The sequence below is a fragment of the Panulirus ornatus genome, chromosome 40 (assembly GCF_036320965.1).
Source record: "Panulirus ornatus isolate Po-2019 chromosome 40, ASM3632096v1, whole genome shotgun sequence".
Lineage (NCBI taxonomy): Eukaryota > Metazoa > Arthropoda > Malacostraca > Decapoda > Palinuridae > Panulirus > Panulirus ornatus.
The window spans coordinates 3,450,692-3,468,914 of NC_092263.1; the positions used below are offsets into that span (position 1 = coordinate 3,450,692).

Here is an 18,223-nt window from a genome sequence, read left to right on the forward strand (position 1 = left end):
GCCGTACAACACCAGTCTTTCTAGGCCAAGCACTGTCTGCTATGTCTGGTCGTAACCCTTGTAAGGGAGAGTGTTAAGGAGGGTCAGGTGGCGGGGGTTGAACTGGGTAGCTGGGTGTGTCATAAACAATTTTCTTTTTATGGTTTCGTGTTTTGTCAATTCTCTCATAATGATTTGGTTAATGCTAGGATGGGTTTTGAAATTGCCTGAGGACAAATTAAAGTATTAGCAATTAAGACAGATTCAATGACGTTGCATGTGGCATAATCAGCAGAGGGGTATAGAATAACGGGATTTTCAAGATCTATGGCCAGGGTGATCATTTTCATGACAATGTTTAGCGATCGCATTTTTGTGGTCATCCCTGCGTACTGCATGACGGTGCCAATAACACCTCTCCGTTACAGTTTTTCCAGTCTGGCCTATATAGATATCTAAACACTCCCAATTGTCGCATGATTTGGTCTATTATTTATTAAGATCTTACTGATGGTGTCATTGTACAGGAAAGCAACATTACAAGCACTGTATTTTAGAACGTCTTAAATTTGCTAAGTTGGGAGAATAGGGCAACACTAAGCATATATTTGTCACATCTTTATTTGTCACATCTTTATCAAATGAAGTATAAAATATCTTCCAAGTTTCCAGGTTAGCTGGGGGTGTGAATGTGAATGGAGAAATATTGGAGGAGTGGAGTATTATTGGTAATGAGAGTGGACATGGCAAACAATGGAACTATGAAAACAGAAGTGAGTCATAGGGTTGGTGGGGGGCAAAGGTTCTAAGAGCAATGAAGAATGTGTGGAGAGATCGTTATCTGAGAGGGCAAAAATGGATACGTTTGAAGGTACAGTAGTCCCAGCATTATGATATGATTGCAAGGCATGGGCTATGGATAGAGTTGTGCGGAGGAGGGTGAATGTGTTGGAAATGAAATGTTTGAGGACTATGTGGTGTGAGGTGGTTTCATCGAGTAAGTAAAGAAAGGGTAAGAGAGATTTTTTGTAATAATGAGAGCGTGATTGAGAGAACAGAAGTGGGTGTGTTGAAATGGTTCGAACATATGGAAAGAATGAGTGAGGAAAGATTGACAAAGAGTATATATGTGTCAGACGTGGAGGGAACGAGGAGAAGCGGGAGACCAACTAGGAGGTGGAAGGTTGGAGTGAAAAAGATTTTGGGCAATCGTGGTCTGAACATGCAGGAGGGTGTGAGACGTGCAAGGGATAATGGGAAATGGAGCGATGTGGCATTCTGGGGAAGACGTGCTATCAGTGGGCTGAACCAGTGCGTATGAAGGGGTTTGTGGGAACTGGTTGTGCTTTAGTTAAACCATAAATCTACAGGTAGAGAAGGGAAGTGAACGAAGTAAGCTAATTCCAACCCTTCTGTTCCAGGAACTACCTTGTTAACGCGGGAAATGGCGCACATGTATATGTTGAAAAAAAAAATGCTTACATATATCTATATATCCTAAGCCAGTTACCCATTTTATCGACCAAGAGGAGAACGAGCAGCTGTATCAAATGAGAAGAAACTGTCGCAACAAGGATTCGAACCTATTGAGGCTCGACCCGTGGCGGCCCTTGAGTACATCATGGTCAACAACGCTAACCGCTGGCTGGCACCAGAGTAACATCCACCAAACATAGAACAACAACAGTATAACCTATAGATGTAATGGTTCCTCCGCCTGGTCGTTATATTAGCAACCCAGGGATGTGACAGGAACAGATGATGGAGTGACAACCCGGCTCCTGCCTTTGACAGTTGATAACGATTACCATGGCACTCTGATTTGCATACTGGTTGCCGTAATTGGTTTCAAGAACAACGCTGGAGTTTACCATTGAAACATGGACGCACTGAGTCTATCTATCTGTCTGTCTATCTATCTACATATCTATTATCAAATACTATCCAAATTTCTATATATTTATATTCAGTTATACATGCTAATAAATTCAAAATTATTATAATGATGATAATGATAATTATTATCATTATCATGATTATTGTTATTATCATTTTATCGTATCATTATCATTATTACTATCATTATCATAATTATCATTATCATTATTATTACTATCATATATATCTGGCCCTCCAGGTAAGACATAGCTGGCCCTTCAGTCAAGACATAGCTGGCCCTCCAGTTAAGACACAGCTGGTCCTCCAGTTAAGACACAGCTGGTCCTCCAGTTAAGACATAGCTGGTCCTCCAGTTAAGACATAGCTGGTCCTCCAGTTAAGACACAGCTGGTCCTCCAGTTAAGACATAGCTGGTCCTCCAGTTAAGACACAGCTGGTCCTCCAGTTAAGACATAGCTGGCCCTCCAGTTAAGACATAGCTGGTCCTCCAGTTAAGACATAGCTGGCCCTCCAGTTAAGACACAGCTGGTCCTCCAGTTAAGACATAGCTGGCCCTCCAGTTAAGACATAGCTGGCCCTCCAGTTAAGACATAGCTGGTCCTCCAGTTAAGACATAGCTGGTCCTCCAGTTAAGACACAGCTGGTCCTCCAGTTAAGACATAGCTGGGCCTCCAGTTAAGACATAGCTGGCCCTCCAGCTTCTGTGCCACATGACCAACATACGACGGCACAAAGAACATGTGGTGTTCGCGGGAGAGAGTGGCCATCATGATGTATGATCATGAATGATGAAGGAAGATGTATGACGTCATGATGTATGATCATGAATGATGAAGGAAGATGTATGACGTCATGATGTATGATCATGAATGATGAAGGAAGATGTATGACGTCATGATGTGTGATCATGAATGATGACGGAAGATGTATGACGTCATGATGTATGATCATGAATGATGAAGGAAGATGTATGACGTCATGATGTATGATCATGAATGATGACGGAAGATGTATAACTATGACGTCACTGTCCAGCTGGTCCAAGTTACCCCCGGGGCTGGATGTACCCCCCCTCTCCCCCCTCCCTCTCTCTAGTGAGAGGTGTGGAGGGAGGGAGGGAGAGGTAGTGAGAGGCGGGGAGAGAGAGGGAGAGGCAGTGAGAGCAGCCACTGGAAGGAGGAGGGAGAGGTGGCGGTGGTGGAGACTCGCTCGGTACGACAACGGCATTTATGAGACGCTGTCACCTGCTCTCACCATTCCCACACTTGTACGTCTGGCACTACCGCACGTGCTCTCTCTCTCTCTCTCTCTCTCTCTCTCTCTCTCTCTCTCTCTCTCTCTCTCTCTCTCTCTCTCTCTCTCTCTCACACACACATCCTCTCCTTAGCTTATTGGTTGACTTACATCAACCACACAACCCAGCCATATATATACACTACACACACACACACACACACACACACACGTGTATATATATATATATATATATATATATATATATATATATATATATATATATATATATATACACACACAATATGATCGCACTTGTCCGTGATGATAGTATGAAGGTAAAATCGCACTTCAGTAGTTCATACAGTTATATTTAACATGTAATTTTTCTATACATGTGGCACGACATGTTTCGTGGAGACAATCCACCTCATCATCAGGTGGTGCCAGTACTTAACAAAGTTATTTAAATCCCAACATCACACTTGAGTCCCGCCGTCCAGCACCAATCTGTACAGACCAACCACTGTCCACTTTGTCTGGCAGTAACCGTTGTAAGGGAGAGTGATTAAGGGGGGTCACGTGGCGGGGGTTGACCTGGGTAGCTGGGTGTGTCTTGAACAACTTTTTATGTTTTCGTGTTTTGTCAATTCTCTCATAATGATTTGGTTAATGCTAGGATGGGCTTTAAAATTGCCTGGGGACAAATTAAAGTTCATAGTATTAGCAATTAAGACAGATTCAATGACGTTACGTGTGACATAATCAGCAGAGGGGTATAGAATAACGGGATTTTCAAGATCTATGGCCAGGGTGATCATTTTCATGACAATGTTTAGCGATCGCATTTTTGTGGTCATCCCTGCGTACTGCATGACGGTGCCAATAACACATCTCCGTTACAGTTTTACCAGTCTGGCCTATATAAATATATTTACATGACTTGCATTTGACGACGTAAACAATCCCAATTGTTGCATAATTTGACCTGATTCAATAGTAGGCCAAATCATGTCTAATCTCATGTCGTAAGATTTAGATGCAGTTTCTAACAGGGCAGAGGAAGTGTGAGGTTGCGTCCTTACCTGGGGTGTTGTGAGGGAGCGAAAGATCCACCACACTCCTAAACCCTCCTTACCTCACCGCTCACACCTTAACTCACGAAGTCCCTCACTCCCCAGGCGAACAACACACACACACACACACACACACACACACACACACACACACACCTCCCCTGACAGCCCCATTACCCGGGGGGGATTTACATCAGTCTTACGAGATGAGGTTCCTCGGCCGCAATGTGTAGTTGAGATGCAGATGAGATTCACTGTATGAGGAGAGACATTCATCTCTCCGTCTTCCACAGTCGTCCAAGAGATAGTCAGAGACACGGACAGAACATATGGTTTGGCTCTGTAGTTAGGTGAGGCTTGGTCCAGCATGGGTGAGGTTTGGTCCAGCATGGGTGAGGCTTGGTCCAGTATGGGTGAGGCTTGGGCCAGCATGGGAGAGGCTTGGTCCAGCATGGGCGAGGCTTGGTCCAGCATGGGAGAGGCTTGGTCCAGCATGGGTGAGGGTTGGTCCAGCATGGGAGAGGCTTGGTCCAGCATGGGAGAGGCTTGGTCCAGCATGGGTGAGGGTTGGTCCAGCATGGGAGAGGCTTGGTCCAGCATGGGTGAGGGTTGGTCCAGCATGGGTGAGGCTTGGTCCAGCATGGGTGAGGCTTGGTCCAGCCGCTTTGCTTGTGGGTCGACGGGAGATGTGGGTTTGTATCGGTCATCTACATGGCCATTGGTAACCTTCCAGACAACAGGTCGCTGGAATCCACTGCGGAAGAGAAGGGTCTGGAACAGCGTCCTGGAACGTAGGTAATCCGGATCCCAGTATAAGGCCAGTGTAATGGTGGAAGGTCGCTTGTTTCCACTGGGAGTCGTCTTAATAGGGGTGGGTTCAAGGTCTCCTCAGATCCGCTGAGTCTGTTGTTAATGAGGGATACCAAGGCGCTCAGAAGGCAGGTAAGTCTGGGAATGTTCATTTTCCTTTTGAATTAGATGTTGGAGGATGGTACATACAACATTCATCATCATCACATCAGCAGCAGCAGAGCGTATTCATCGCCCACGGTGATTGGTCGAATGGCTTGTGACATGAAGCTTAGATTCGGTTCTTAGGCAAGAGGTAAACTTAGGTGTGTGGGTGAGTGAGTATTTTCGAAGCGTGCTTCACTTGCGGTCTCGAATCATTTGGTCGAATCATTAACCTCTTGAACAGAGTAGCACGACCCTCGAGCACGACGGTACGACCCTCAAGTACGAAGCTGCGACCCTTGGGTGAGAGGACTTGGCGTCTGACCTGACCTAAAAGGGTTCAGGTCAAAGGTGATGCCATTTATACCCAAGAGTCGTATACTCATCGCTTGGGAAGGGTCCATTTTTTTTTCCTGGGCTTGGTGACTGGTTAGAAGTCTGGATGGCACTACAATCTGCTGCTGGGTAGTCCAGAGACCTTGTTACACCCTCATGGGGTTAATGGTCAGTGTCTTATCCGTCGCGCTGATGATAGGCTACACTGTGAGACATCAAACTTCACGAATGATACTAAGTTGGGAAATGAAGCAACGACAGACATGAATGTCTCCAGCTGGAAGCTGACGTGGACACACACACACTGATGGACGAGGTACACACAGGTGGCAAGGTACACATAGATAGGACTCGAACCACAGTAGACCTTCTTGTGGGTTATCTCATTAGACGAGTTAAACACATTAGGTCAGAAAAGAGAAGGTTAAGAGGTGATCTAATACAGGTAGTCAGAGTTGTCTATGGCTCTGACAGTCTTGATGTAACTAGTTGTTCATTGCTGAATTAGTGTGATTTCACTTGTAATAATGGCTTTAAGCTTCGTATGGAAATGTATTACTTCGAGTGAGGTGAAGTCCTTCTTTCCCAACAGAACTGTTAACAGAAGGAATGATATACCAATCAAATCAGTTGAAAGGAGAGCCATAGATATGTTCAAAGATGGACATAGTGACAAATTGCTCCACATAGCACATTCATCCCTGAGTCCCTCATTTCTTCCACCGTTACAAACAGCTTCTAGTTGACCCAGTGGTCTTTTGCTGTATGAGTCTGTAAAACCCATCCATCACAGACAGTCTTAACAGCCAACCAGCTGTACCGCTCGGCTCTAACAACATCCACCTTGTTGAACAACCAGGCATCACAGACAGAGCGTGTGGCAGGCGAGAAACAACTTTAATTGCATGTCTTCATGGAAGTACCTGGAGTTCTGTGTGCACAGAGGCAACAGAAGTCCAACAGAAATCATGGAATAGAACAAAGGTACAATACAGAGACCCTATTAGCCAACAGGGTCACTGTTAACTTAGCTTCTGTTGAGGATATAACAGACGGAGTGTACATGTAGCTAACGTTTATATAGCACATCAAATGGAGTTCAGGAGACAGTTAACATGAAGCGGACACACTGTGAAGCTGTACAGGCAGCGGAGACACAGTCTATTATCCTCGTTTTGTAAGGGATGACAATGTGTTGCCCTTAGCCCAGGGAAGGCCAGACTGATGATCAGTAAAAGCATGTCTGGATGTGCTGGCAATCCGTTCTCATTCCTGGAACGCCTTAGTTGTGGGTCAATGCTGTAAAATGTCTATGAGAAGAGCAGTTAAAGGATTGCGTCCTCCAGATACGTTCTTGTTTTCCTTCCATCTCTAAAGCTGACCAGAAAAGACGTGATTGAGAACATAAGGCGAAGTGAGGGTTAGGATAATGATCGAGTGACGGTGAGCGAAATGAAAGATCAGAGGAAGAGGAAATGATGAACCAAATGGAACAGGACAAAGAGATAGCGAAATAAAAAGAATATAGAATAAAGAATATAGAAAGAATCACTGAGCCTCGCAGTGATATATTTATCATAAAAGAATGTAGGGATAATAGACCAGATGGTTGTGGCAGTCGACCCACACCCAACCCAGGTGCTTATTCTCTGGGTCTGTTCGATGATTGAGTACCTGGCTTAGGTTAGTGTGCATGTCTGCATGTGTGTGTGTGTGTGTGTGTGTGTGTGTGTGTGTGTGTGTGTGTGTAATTATCACCTATGAGTAATTACCTATTTGTACTGTACGGGGAGGGAGTTGTACACTTGTGGGTCCCCATCTGTTCACTGTTTTCATCTCGAAGAACTGTTCACTGTCCTTGTCTCGTAGAACAGTTCACTGTCCTCGTTTTCGATCTGTTTCTTAAACCTTAAAGGCTGTCATCAGGTCACCCCTAACTCTTCTCTCTTCCAAGGTGAGAGGCGCAAATTTAAAGCCTATATAGCCTTATCTATATTTCTTCCATACTCCTCTGATCTATCTGCTATATCAGAGTATTTCTATATCTGTTCTACTCTTATATATCTCCTGTGATATGTTATCTCCATATCTACGGTATATCTAACTAATACATTTCAGTAGGTCACAGTGATTCGAGTTGTGTAGCATTTACTGATAACCACAAAGGAAAAATGAGATAAGTCCTTATCGTGTTTTATCTTTCTTCATTGTTATCAGCAAATCAACTTATATCTTGAAGCCTATATAGCCTTACATTATTTCTTATATCATTTTCATTCATTCATTTTCATTCAAACTATTCGCCATTTCCCGCGTTAGCGAGGTAGCACTAAGAACAGAGGACTGGGCCTTTGAGGGAATATCCTCACCTGGCCCCCTTCTCTGTTCCTTCTTTTGAAAAAAAAGAAAAAAAAGAAAAGAGGGGAGGATTTCCAGCCCCCCGCTCCCTCCCCTTTTAGTCGCCTTCTACGACACGCAGGGAATACGTGGGAAGTATTCTTTCTCCCTTATCCCCAGGGATATTTCTTATATACTCCTCTGATTTATCTGTTTTATCAAAGTACTTCTACATCTGCTCTGTTCTTATCTATCTCCTGTGACATAGAAAGTTACCCACGTATTTTGTTATATATTCCCCTTGTTTATTTCCTCTATAACAATGTATTTCTATATATGTGCTATATAGGTCTGGCTATACCACTCTAACCCTTCCTACAGTTTCTAAGTTATTGCTCAAGGAGCAAAGTTTCGTGAAGGCCCACTGGCCCGCCACTATTAAAACTTAAAACACTTTTCACTTACAAGACGGTGGTGAAACACCTCACTCGAACGACTTGGTTAAGTAACCTCGGGATTAAAGTGAAGGTAAAGTGTTTAAGTGGCTTTCCTACACCCCCTTCCAAGCCCCCTCTAACCTCCCTCCCTCAAACACACACTTACCCACCTCCATCCCTCAACCACCCACTTACCCACCTCCATCCCTCAATCTCCGGTAGCAGTTCAATTCTTTTGTGTCCTATTGGCTGAGGGTCGAGTTACACATCAGGGAAGGAGGAGAGCTAGCTAGCTAGCTCTCTCTCTCTCTCTCTCTCTCTCTCTCTCTCTCTCTCTCTCTCTCTCTCTCTCTCTCTCTCCTCTCTCTCTGTCCAGGTTTAACTTTCTTCGTGATGAATAAGGATGTATATTTTTTCCCCACACCCAATGCTGATATCTCATATCGTTTCTGTTCCACTGTATTTCACAGGAGGAACGAATCAGTTTACATTAAGACATGATACTAGCCTCCATAAGATCTCATTTCATCTTATTTCTTTACGTAAATGAATGGCTAGTATTGTGTTATACTGCATTGTTTTGACCTTACTCAAGGATGCAGACAAAGGTAAGACCATGTATTTACTCAAGGGCATAAAGACCCATGTGGTTTGATTTAGTTTTCCCAGTGACGTACGCACGACTGCGGTCCACAGTGGAATGAAACAGAGGTGGGAAATCAAAACACAAACTGGTCCTGAGTGGAATGAACCGGACATGTGATGTGCGAGCAGAATAGTGGCACAAGTGGGGCTTTGAGAGGCCAGGTTAGAGGCCTTGCTGAGGATGCGGTTAATATCTTCTGTTTTTGTACTGTTGAGCTGTTGGAACCTGCTGGACTGTTAGACAACGGAGGTTATTACCGTCATGTGATTACCTGTTTGTACTGTACGCTAGGGGCTGGTTGGTTGAGGGCGGGGGAGCGGGGGAGGAGTTTCATACTCATGGGGCCTCCATATCATATTTTGTCCACATATTATGTTATGCTGTCAGCATTATTATGCCATTCATTAACTAGTCTTATACTATAAAAGTTCTTGCGTACGTCTTTTCTAACAAGTGTTCTCCTTAATTACATGTCATGGCTTCTGGTTGATCTTTTAACGACGTATTTTTCAAAGAGCGGGTCGTTTTTGATATCAAGCTAATTTCAAAACTTATAAGCTGCGGTCAAGTGAACTCTTTGTCTTAGGAAGTTACCCCTTCTTCAACCCTGGGAGTAGAAAACGGAAATCTCTCTCTCTCTCTCTCTCTCTCTCTCTCTCTCTCTCTCTCTCTCTCTCTCTCTCTCTCTCTCTCTCTCTCTCTCTCTCTCTCTCTCATCAGTTAAAAATTCCATGCGTTCCTTCGAGTGTAATTTTTATCTTCTTTCCATAAGAACTCCAGACCGAAGTCTGTCGCCTTCATATCTTCCATAATTCCAGTATTCCAGCGGCATTGTGGAACATCCTGGAAGGGTTTACCTGGCTTCACCAGTCCAGCTGCAATATTAAATTCCTGGAACGCATCTTTGTCATGCCTCAGGAGGGTAGACGCAAGGGGGTTGGGGGGAGTTGATATATTGAGGCTGACGACCTGATATGTTCGACTGGACCAGAGGGTGTCCCCCACTCTTCCAGGAAGGTACTGGAAGGACCAGACAAATTCGACTGGACCAGAGGATGTCCCTCCACTCTTTCAGGGAGGTACTGGAAGGACCTAACATGTTCAACTGGACCAGAGGGTGTCTCCCACTCTTCTAGAGAGGTACTGAAACGACCTGATGAGTTCGAATGAGAAAGGGAGTGTCCCCCCACTCTTCCAGGGAGGTACTGGAACGACTAGACATGTTCAACTGGACCAGATGGTGTCCTTCACTATTCCAGGGAGGTACTAGAACGACCTGACATGTTCAACTGGACCAGAGGATGTCTCCCACTCTTCCAGGGAGCTACTGGAAGGATCTGACAAGTTCAACTGGACCAGAGGATATCCTCCACTTTTCGAGGGAGGTACTGGAAGGATTTGACAATTACGACTGGACCAGAGGGTGTCCCCACTCTTCCAGGGAGGTACTGGGACGGCCTGACATGTTCGACTAGACCAGAGGGTGTCCCTCACTCTTCCAGGGAGGTACTGGAACGACCAGACATGTTCAACTGGACCAAAGGGTGTCTTTCACTCTTCCAGGGAGGTCCTGGAGGACCTGACGTCTTCGATTGGACTAGAGTGTGTTTCCTACTCCTTCAGGGAGATACTGGAACGAACTGACAAAGTCGACTGGACCAGAGGGTGTCCTCCACTCTTCCAGGAAGGCACTGGAAAACTTGACGAGTTCGACTGGACCAGAGGGTGTCCCCCAACTATTCCAGGGAGGTACTGGGGAATGCCGAGGTGAACGGCAGTACTGGGAGGAGTGGCACTGGCACTCATGGTAAGTGCCAGAACAGACAACAGACACTCAACTTTGCTCACAACCTTTAGTAACACTGACTGAAAGATTATATTTCGGTTGTTGGTGGAAGTTGTAGCTTGAAGTTGACGGCCTTAGTGACCCCTGGCAGTTGTTAGTCCTTAAACCCACCCATCCAACCAATCAATCAACAACCAACCACACAACTAGCCAACCAACCACACAACCAACAACCAACCAGCTAACGAACCAACCAACCAGGCAACCAACCAACCAGCTAACCAACCAACAAACCAACCAACTAACCAACGAACCACCCAACTACAACCAACCAACCAACCAACCAACCAACCAACCAACCAACCAACCAACCAGCCAACCAACCAACAAACCAACCAACTAACCAACGAACCACCCAACTAATCAACCAACCAACCAACGATCCAACCAATCAACCAACCAACCAGCCAATCAACCAAAGAAGTTTCATACGAGGATGACTATTGCCCAGGATGAAGAATCACTTACTTCCAGACTACTGTATGATCCTCTCTCTACTCCTCGCCCAAACACCTGCTTATGATTTCATACGGTATTCATGCAAGATCTTCTTCGTCCACAGGAGAAAGAGAAGAACCTCTTGTGTATTATGGACCTCATAAACCTCATTCATTTCCCTCATGATGGACTTTCTTTCTTTCTTTCTCTTAAATCATTATTTATTTTCTATCTTTATCTTAAGCCTTTCCATCATCTCTGGTTGCGAGATAATCTGGAGATACGCCTCTCATAAGCTCACAGATTCTCTGTCACATGGGTTCAAGCCCCAGTCATGGGGATAGAGGTGCAGACCCCATCGAAAGGCAGGAGAATCAGGTCTTTACCTAAGAGAGTTGTTTCAATCCCTGCTGAGGGAGGCGGGTTAACTCCCTCGCCAGTGGACGTAAGTTCAAACTCCTTCAGTAAGGGAGAAAAGTTCAAGCTATCTCGGGTAGACGTAGGTTCAAGTTCCCAGCAAAGAAACACTATCAAACCCCTGCCAAGGGAGCGTCAAACCCCTGCCAAGGAGTCGTCAAACCCCTGCCAAGGGAGCGTCAAACCCCTGCCAAGGGAGCGTCAAACCCCTGCCAAGGAGTCGTCAAACCCCTGCCAAGAAGTCGTCAAACCCCTGCCAAGGAGGCGTTAAACCCCTGCCAAGGAGTCATCAAATTCCTGCCAATGGAGTTGTCAAACCCCTGCTAGTTATACATGTTGAAGCCTACGTGTTCCAACCCACCCCTGTCACAGGTGGCCAAGCCCTCCACCTCAGCGTCAGCTATAGAAGGGACGTTCATGTGTGTTCACGTCACGTGTTGTGTTACTTGCTGAGAGGCGACAGAGTCTTCTTGACTGATCTTGGCGACCAGGAGCGTAGATGATGATGTCAAACTGGGGTCAAACTGGGGGGGCGGGGGCGGCTTGACATCCAGGTACCACTGTCAGATGTCAAAAATAGTCCCTGAAATTTGTGTCGCTCAGTCTTGACGTGTCTCCTCAGGCCGATAGACCCAGACTGGATTGATCGAGCAACTGGAAAGGAATAAACACATAGATAGATTCCTGTCTGTACATCTATCGTCTTTGAACACCAGTCTGAGTTACAGGAGGAGGAACCAGTACAGACATATGTGGTACCTTTTGTGTGAGTTGGTTTAAGCCGAGCTGTGGGGGGTCCTCTAGCCACAGCCCTGCAATGATGTAGGCTGGTTCCCCGGTGCCCTTGGGAGGAGAAATGGGCTGGTTCACAAGGGTTCTCAGTTCCCTTTTGGAGGATCAGACATGTAGGATCAACAAGTGATCATCAGCGCTACTCACACTGCCCCTCTTCCCTGTATAGGATCCAACACCTTCGAGATATATATATATATACTAGAATTCCCACCTGAAACACTAGTCAGTGTTGCTGATTTTGTTAGCAGTTTTCGTCTCCTGTTTTGAACTGTTCGTGTGCGAATTAGGTGAAAGACTGAGGGATGGTCGGTAATATGCATGGTGGAGCGACTTTGGAACAAGACACCGAGGAAGGAAGGAGCTGTGAATGATGGAATTAAGATTATGTATAATAAAAGGGAATACCATGATGGCTGCTTATTGCAGTCAGGGGAAATCATAATACGGGTCATGGGTTTAATTATATCTATATCGTTATATGGTATTATATCTAAGTTACTATATTGTATTATATCTCGTATCATATCCTGCATACCCTCGCCTCTGTATTCGTATGACCATCATGACCAGAGGAACCCTCTTGGAATGCCTCTCTCTCTCTCTCACCTCCTTGGACTAAGTCTAATTACCATCTCCCTTGGGACCAGAGACGCTCCCATGGACTTCCTCCCTCTATCATCTCCCTGGAACACGACCAATTACCGTCTCCCTTGGGACCAGAAACGCTCCCATGGAGTTCCTCCCTGGATCATCTCCCTGGAACACGACTCCCTACCTTCTCCCTCATGACAAGAGAGGCCCACCCTTGCTGGAAGCTCCCAGTCTGACACTGTGGCCCGTTGATCGCGTCCTCCTGGTGCCTCACAGGTCTTGTGTCACTCCTTGCACATGATATCGGCCAACTCTGCCTCAGGGCCACGGGGCCACTACACTTCCCCGGTGGCCACCACTCTCCATACCTCAGGGGCACGGGGCCACTACACTTCCCCGGTGGCCTACCACTCCCCATACCTCAGGGCCACAGGGCCACTACACTTCCCCGGTGGCCACCACTCCCCATACCTCAGGGCCACAGGGCCACTACACTTCCCCTGTGGCCACGACTCCCCATACCTCAGGGCCACAGGGCCACTACACTTCCCCGGTGGCCTACCACTCCCCATACCTCAGGGCCACTACACTTCCCGGTGGCCACCACTCCCCATACCTCAGAGCCATAGGGCCACTATACTTCCCCGGTGGCCACCACTCCCCATACCTCAGGGCCACTACACTTCCCCGGTGGCCACGACTCCCCAGACACGAAGCACATCCAGGATGTCTTGGCCACCTCTTCTGTGGCCAGTCTTGGTCAACACCTCTGTGGTCAGCATAAGACGACACAGCCCTAATATATAAAACTGTCTCTCTTTACAATGGACAAAAGACACAATAATGATGTCACGTGTTGTCTTTCTCTGCCTTCGTCAAGTTCCAATACGCATGATTCTAACCCCTGGCCATAAGCAACGTTGCACAGAAATATAATGGACTGTATTCCGAATGACGTCGCTTTATATCATTCATTATAAACATTGATGATTCTTAAAAACACGTAATGATTGTGTCCTTTCACTGTCGTATTTCACATGCTATTTCCTGCTTACAATACAGTTAGCTACAATTTTTTTGTGGTTGATTTTTGTCTTTGTGGGCTTGGATGTGGAAAAGGAGCTGTGGTTTCGGTGCATTATAAATGACAGCTAGAGACTGAGTGTGAACGAATGTGGCCTTTGTTGTCTTTTCCTAGCGCTACCTCGCGCACATGCGAGGGGAGGGGGTTGTCATTTCATGTGTGGCGGGGTGGCGACGGAAATAGAAGGCAGCAAGCATGAATATGTACATATGTATATATGTATAAGTCTGTGTATGTATATGCATATATAGATTGAAATGTATAGGTATATATATTTGCGTGTGTGGGCGTGTATATATATATACATGTGTATGTGGGTGGGTTCGGCCATTCTTTCGTTTGTTTCCTTGCGCTACCTCGCTAACGCGGGAGACAGCGAAAAAATATTATAAAATGGCGTCCTAGCTACGTCTCTTCGTTGCATATCAACTGACTGTTACATTCCTCTCTTGTGTCTCCCCTGATGATGTGATTATTACAAGAAAGTGCACTTGGGAACTTATCGTGTTTCATTTTCCCCGTGGACTCATAGGAATATCTTGATCACGCGCAAAATTGTGATCCTTTCCAATATATATATATATATATATATATATATATATATATATATATATATATATATATATATATATATATATAATCCCTGGGGATAGGGGAGAAAGAATACTTCTCACGTATTCCCTGCGTGTCGTAGAAGGCGACTAAAGGGGAAGGGAGCGGGGGGCTGGAAATCCTTCCCTCTCTTTTTTTTGTAATTTTCCAAAAGAAGGAACAGAGAAGGGGGCCAGGTGAGGATATTCCCTCTAAGGCCCAGTCCTCTGTTCTTAACGCTGACTTGCTAATGCGGGAAACGACGAATAGTATGAAAGAAAAAGAAAGATTATATATATATATATATATATATATATATATATATATATATATATATATATATATATATATATATACGTGGAACATATAGACCTTGAGGAAGTACAAGGTAGCTGATGATAGCCTGTTATATATGAGGCTCCTGCAGTATAATGAGGAAGGCGTAGTGAGAACTCGTCTGAAGTTGGAGGGAACAACTTGGCTCCCAGATGGGCGTGAGTTGCCGGAGTCCAGCCTGTGTGAGCCCTCCGTGGGGCGCCCTAACTCCCCCTCTCCGTCAGGCACGTTGTCGAAGGCCCCGCCCCGTCTGGTCCCTCCTCCACAAGGGGCATTGACCCACCCTTCGTCAGGACACTTTATATGGAAGTGCTGCTTCTGTTGGGCTGTATGATGGGTAGGTTGATCCCTAGGATGATACAGACCTGGTACAGGAGGCTGTATGATGGGTAGGTTGATCTCTAGGATGATACAGACCTGGTACAGGAGGCTGTATGATGGGTAGGTTGATCTCTAGGATGATACAGACCTGGTACAGGAGGCTGTATGATGGGTAGGTTGATCCCTAGGATGATACAGATCTGGTACAGGAGGCTGTATGATGGGTAGGTTGATCCCTAGGATGATACAGATCTAGTACAGGAGGCTGTATGATGGGTAGGTTGATCTCTAGGATGATACAGACCTGTTACAGGAGGCTGTATGATGGGCATATTGATCTCTAGGATGATACAGACCTGGTACAGAAGGCTGTATGATGGGTAGGTTGATCCCTAGGATGATACAGATCTAGTACAGGAGGCTGTATGATGGGTAGGTTGATCTCTAGGATGATACAGACCTGGTACAGGAGGCTGTATGATGGGCATATTGATCTCTAGGATGATACAGACCTGGTACAGAAGGCTGTATGATGGGTAGGTTGATCCCTAGGATGATACAGATCTAGTACAGGAGGCTGTATGATGGGTAGGTTGATCTCTAGGATGATACAGACCTGGTACAGGAGGCTGTATGATGGGGATATAGATCCTTAGGATGATACAGACCTTTTATAGGAGGCTGTATGATGGGTATATTGTATTCTTGTATGATACAAACCTGGTATAGGAGGATGTATGATGGGTATATTGTATTCTTGTATGATACAAACCTGGTATATGATTGAGGTGATAATTGTATTTTCTTGATATGAAATAATTAATTGTTCCTAATTAACAATGATGAATCATCGTTTCTAAAGCTTAAAACGAACGTTTTTTTCTTTTTAATATTTTATTGGACAAAACTAAGGTTTATTTTTCCAGTTTTTCAAAAAAATCTCCATAAATTTTTGGATTACTTTATTTTGGTTTATGTTTTTCACTAATGTCATTTCATTAATTGATTGCTTTTATTGTCTTATTTCTTTTGTAATCTTCCTGAAAATCCCATTTACGATCATGTATCTGAACTTTTCGTCTTCCCCATACAAATTATTTACATTTCATGTATTTTGTTCACTTCCTTCATTCCCCTCCCCCATTTCTTTCATTTCTCTTCGTCTTTCATCTGTGGTGAAGGTTTTCCTTCTTTTACTATGTGGATCTTGTCATTATGTCTCTCATAGACTTGGCTGAGGGTAAGAAAAATTACATAATTATGGGAAATGATTTATTTTCAACAACTTTACCCAGACATTTCGATCAAAAAATTCTCAACACATACACGTGATATATATATATATATATATATATATATATATATATATATATATATATATATATATATATATATATATATATATATATACATATATATATTCCACGTGCAGGTATCATTGCCACCAAACCTCTTATCTTTTTCTCCCCTCTTAAATCAATAATCATCGTTCAAATAATGTTTTCAAAAGTGAACGTCTAGATTCCAACAAACATCGTGTCACCTCTAATCATAAGCTTCATAATCTCTGTGTGATATTACCTGTAAGCTGCGTATTGACTACTGTATCTCTAACTCTGTCTTTGTGCTTGGGTTATGGTCGGTGTTTACATCAGAAAATATGTGCCTCTTTCATTCCCTTTGGTATATACAATAAGTGTTCTAAATCCCGTTGTATTACAATGCCTACGTGCAATATCATTGCCTCTAGAGCTTAGAAATAAGAGAGGTTTCTATAATGAGTAATTCTCATATACAATTACATGTGTATATATATATATATATATATATATATATATATATATATATATATATATATATATATATATATATATATATATATATATACAAAGAAGGCCTGCAAAACCAATGCCTTTGGGAAAGAGACATCATCTCCTATTGTCTCGTGCCAGCAAGTGATGGTGTCAGATCTGAATATGTTTACTCCTACTCTCACTGGCGTGGCTCTCCCTGCCTATCTCTCACTCATTCTGGCCAACAGGTTAAGCAACGCCTGTTCCATGTGGTCTTCAACAGATACCTGGATGAGTTTTTCCCACCGTTAAACATCTGTTTTTCCTCTCCCACTTCCCTCAGCAGCTTCAGCCTCAGCTGTGACACACGTGAACTTTATATTCGTTCTGGAAATGGTCATGAGAAATGTATCATTAAAATAAGTTTGTCTTCCGTTCTTCCTCTACTTAATTAACAGAAAATAGAAGAAAATTAATGGGATTAGGAGAACCTGTATATGGTTATCTTTTTTTCGTGACGTACCTTTGTTTATCTTGTACGTGGCCCAAATCCCTATAGTATCTTAACGATTATGGCAGATTATTTGATACATAAAGTATTCCTTTATTTGCATTACTTGCTTTTTTTTCTTTCTACAGTCTAATTATTTTTCATTCTCCCTTGACTATGGAATGACCTCATTCAGTCCTGTCTAACGCTGTCATCAACTGGTGAAATTGGCTGGAGTGAGTGCAAATCCTTTTCCTTATTTTCAGGTTCAACACACTGGTTTCCACTGACAATGTCATTCTTTCATAAAATGTTTGATTTCATCACTAACTCACTTAAGGAACTGCAAACTCCTCTTTTCTGTTTTTATCCTTTATCTAATTCGTTTCTTCTCTTCTTCGTTCAATCTCAGAGTCGGCAAAGTCAATAATAGCCCAAGCCATAACCAACATATTGTTTTGGCTTCGTATGAAAGGCAGTAGAGCAGTCGAAGTCTTCGCTGACCACCTGGAGCAGTCATCGAAGTCTTCTCCGATCACTTGGAGCATTCGAGGTCTTCCTTCATCACCTGGCGTACTCGTCGAAATCTCCTTTGATCACCTGGAACAATCGAAGTCTTCTTTG

The 18,223-nt window shown here is 44.2% G+C and overlaps 1 protein-coding gene across 2 annotated transcripts in view; it reads right to left on the reverse strand.

The window, feature by feature from the left end:
• Positions 1 to 16,586: 16,586 nt before the first annotated feature.
• The window catches only part of LOC139761315 (dipeptidase 1-like), a 154,419-nt gene continuing 152,782 nt past the window's right edge, over positions 16,587 to 18,223 (reverse strand). For both annotated transcript variants that reach the window (XM_071685369.1, XM_071685368.1), the window contains exon 13: positions 16,587 to 18,223. This exon is cut by the window's right edge and continues 623 nt beyond it. The gene's annotated coding sequence lies outside the window, so the exon portion shown is untranslated.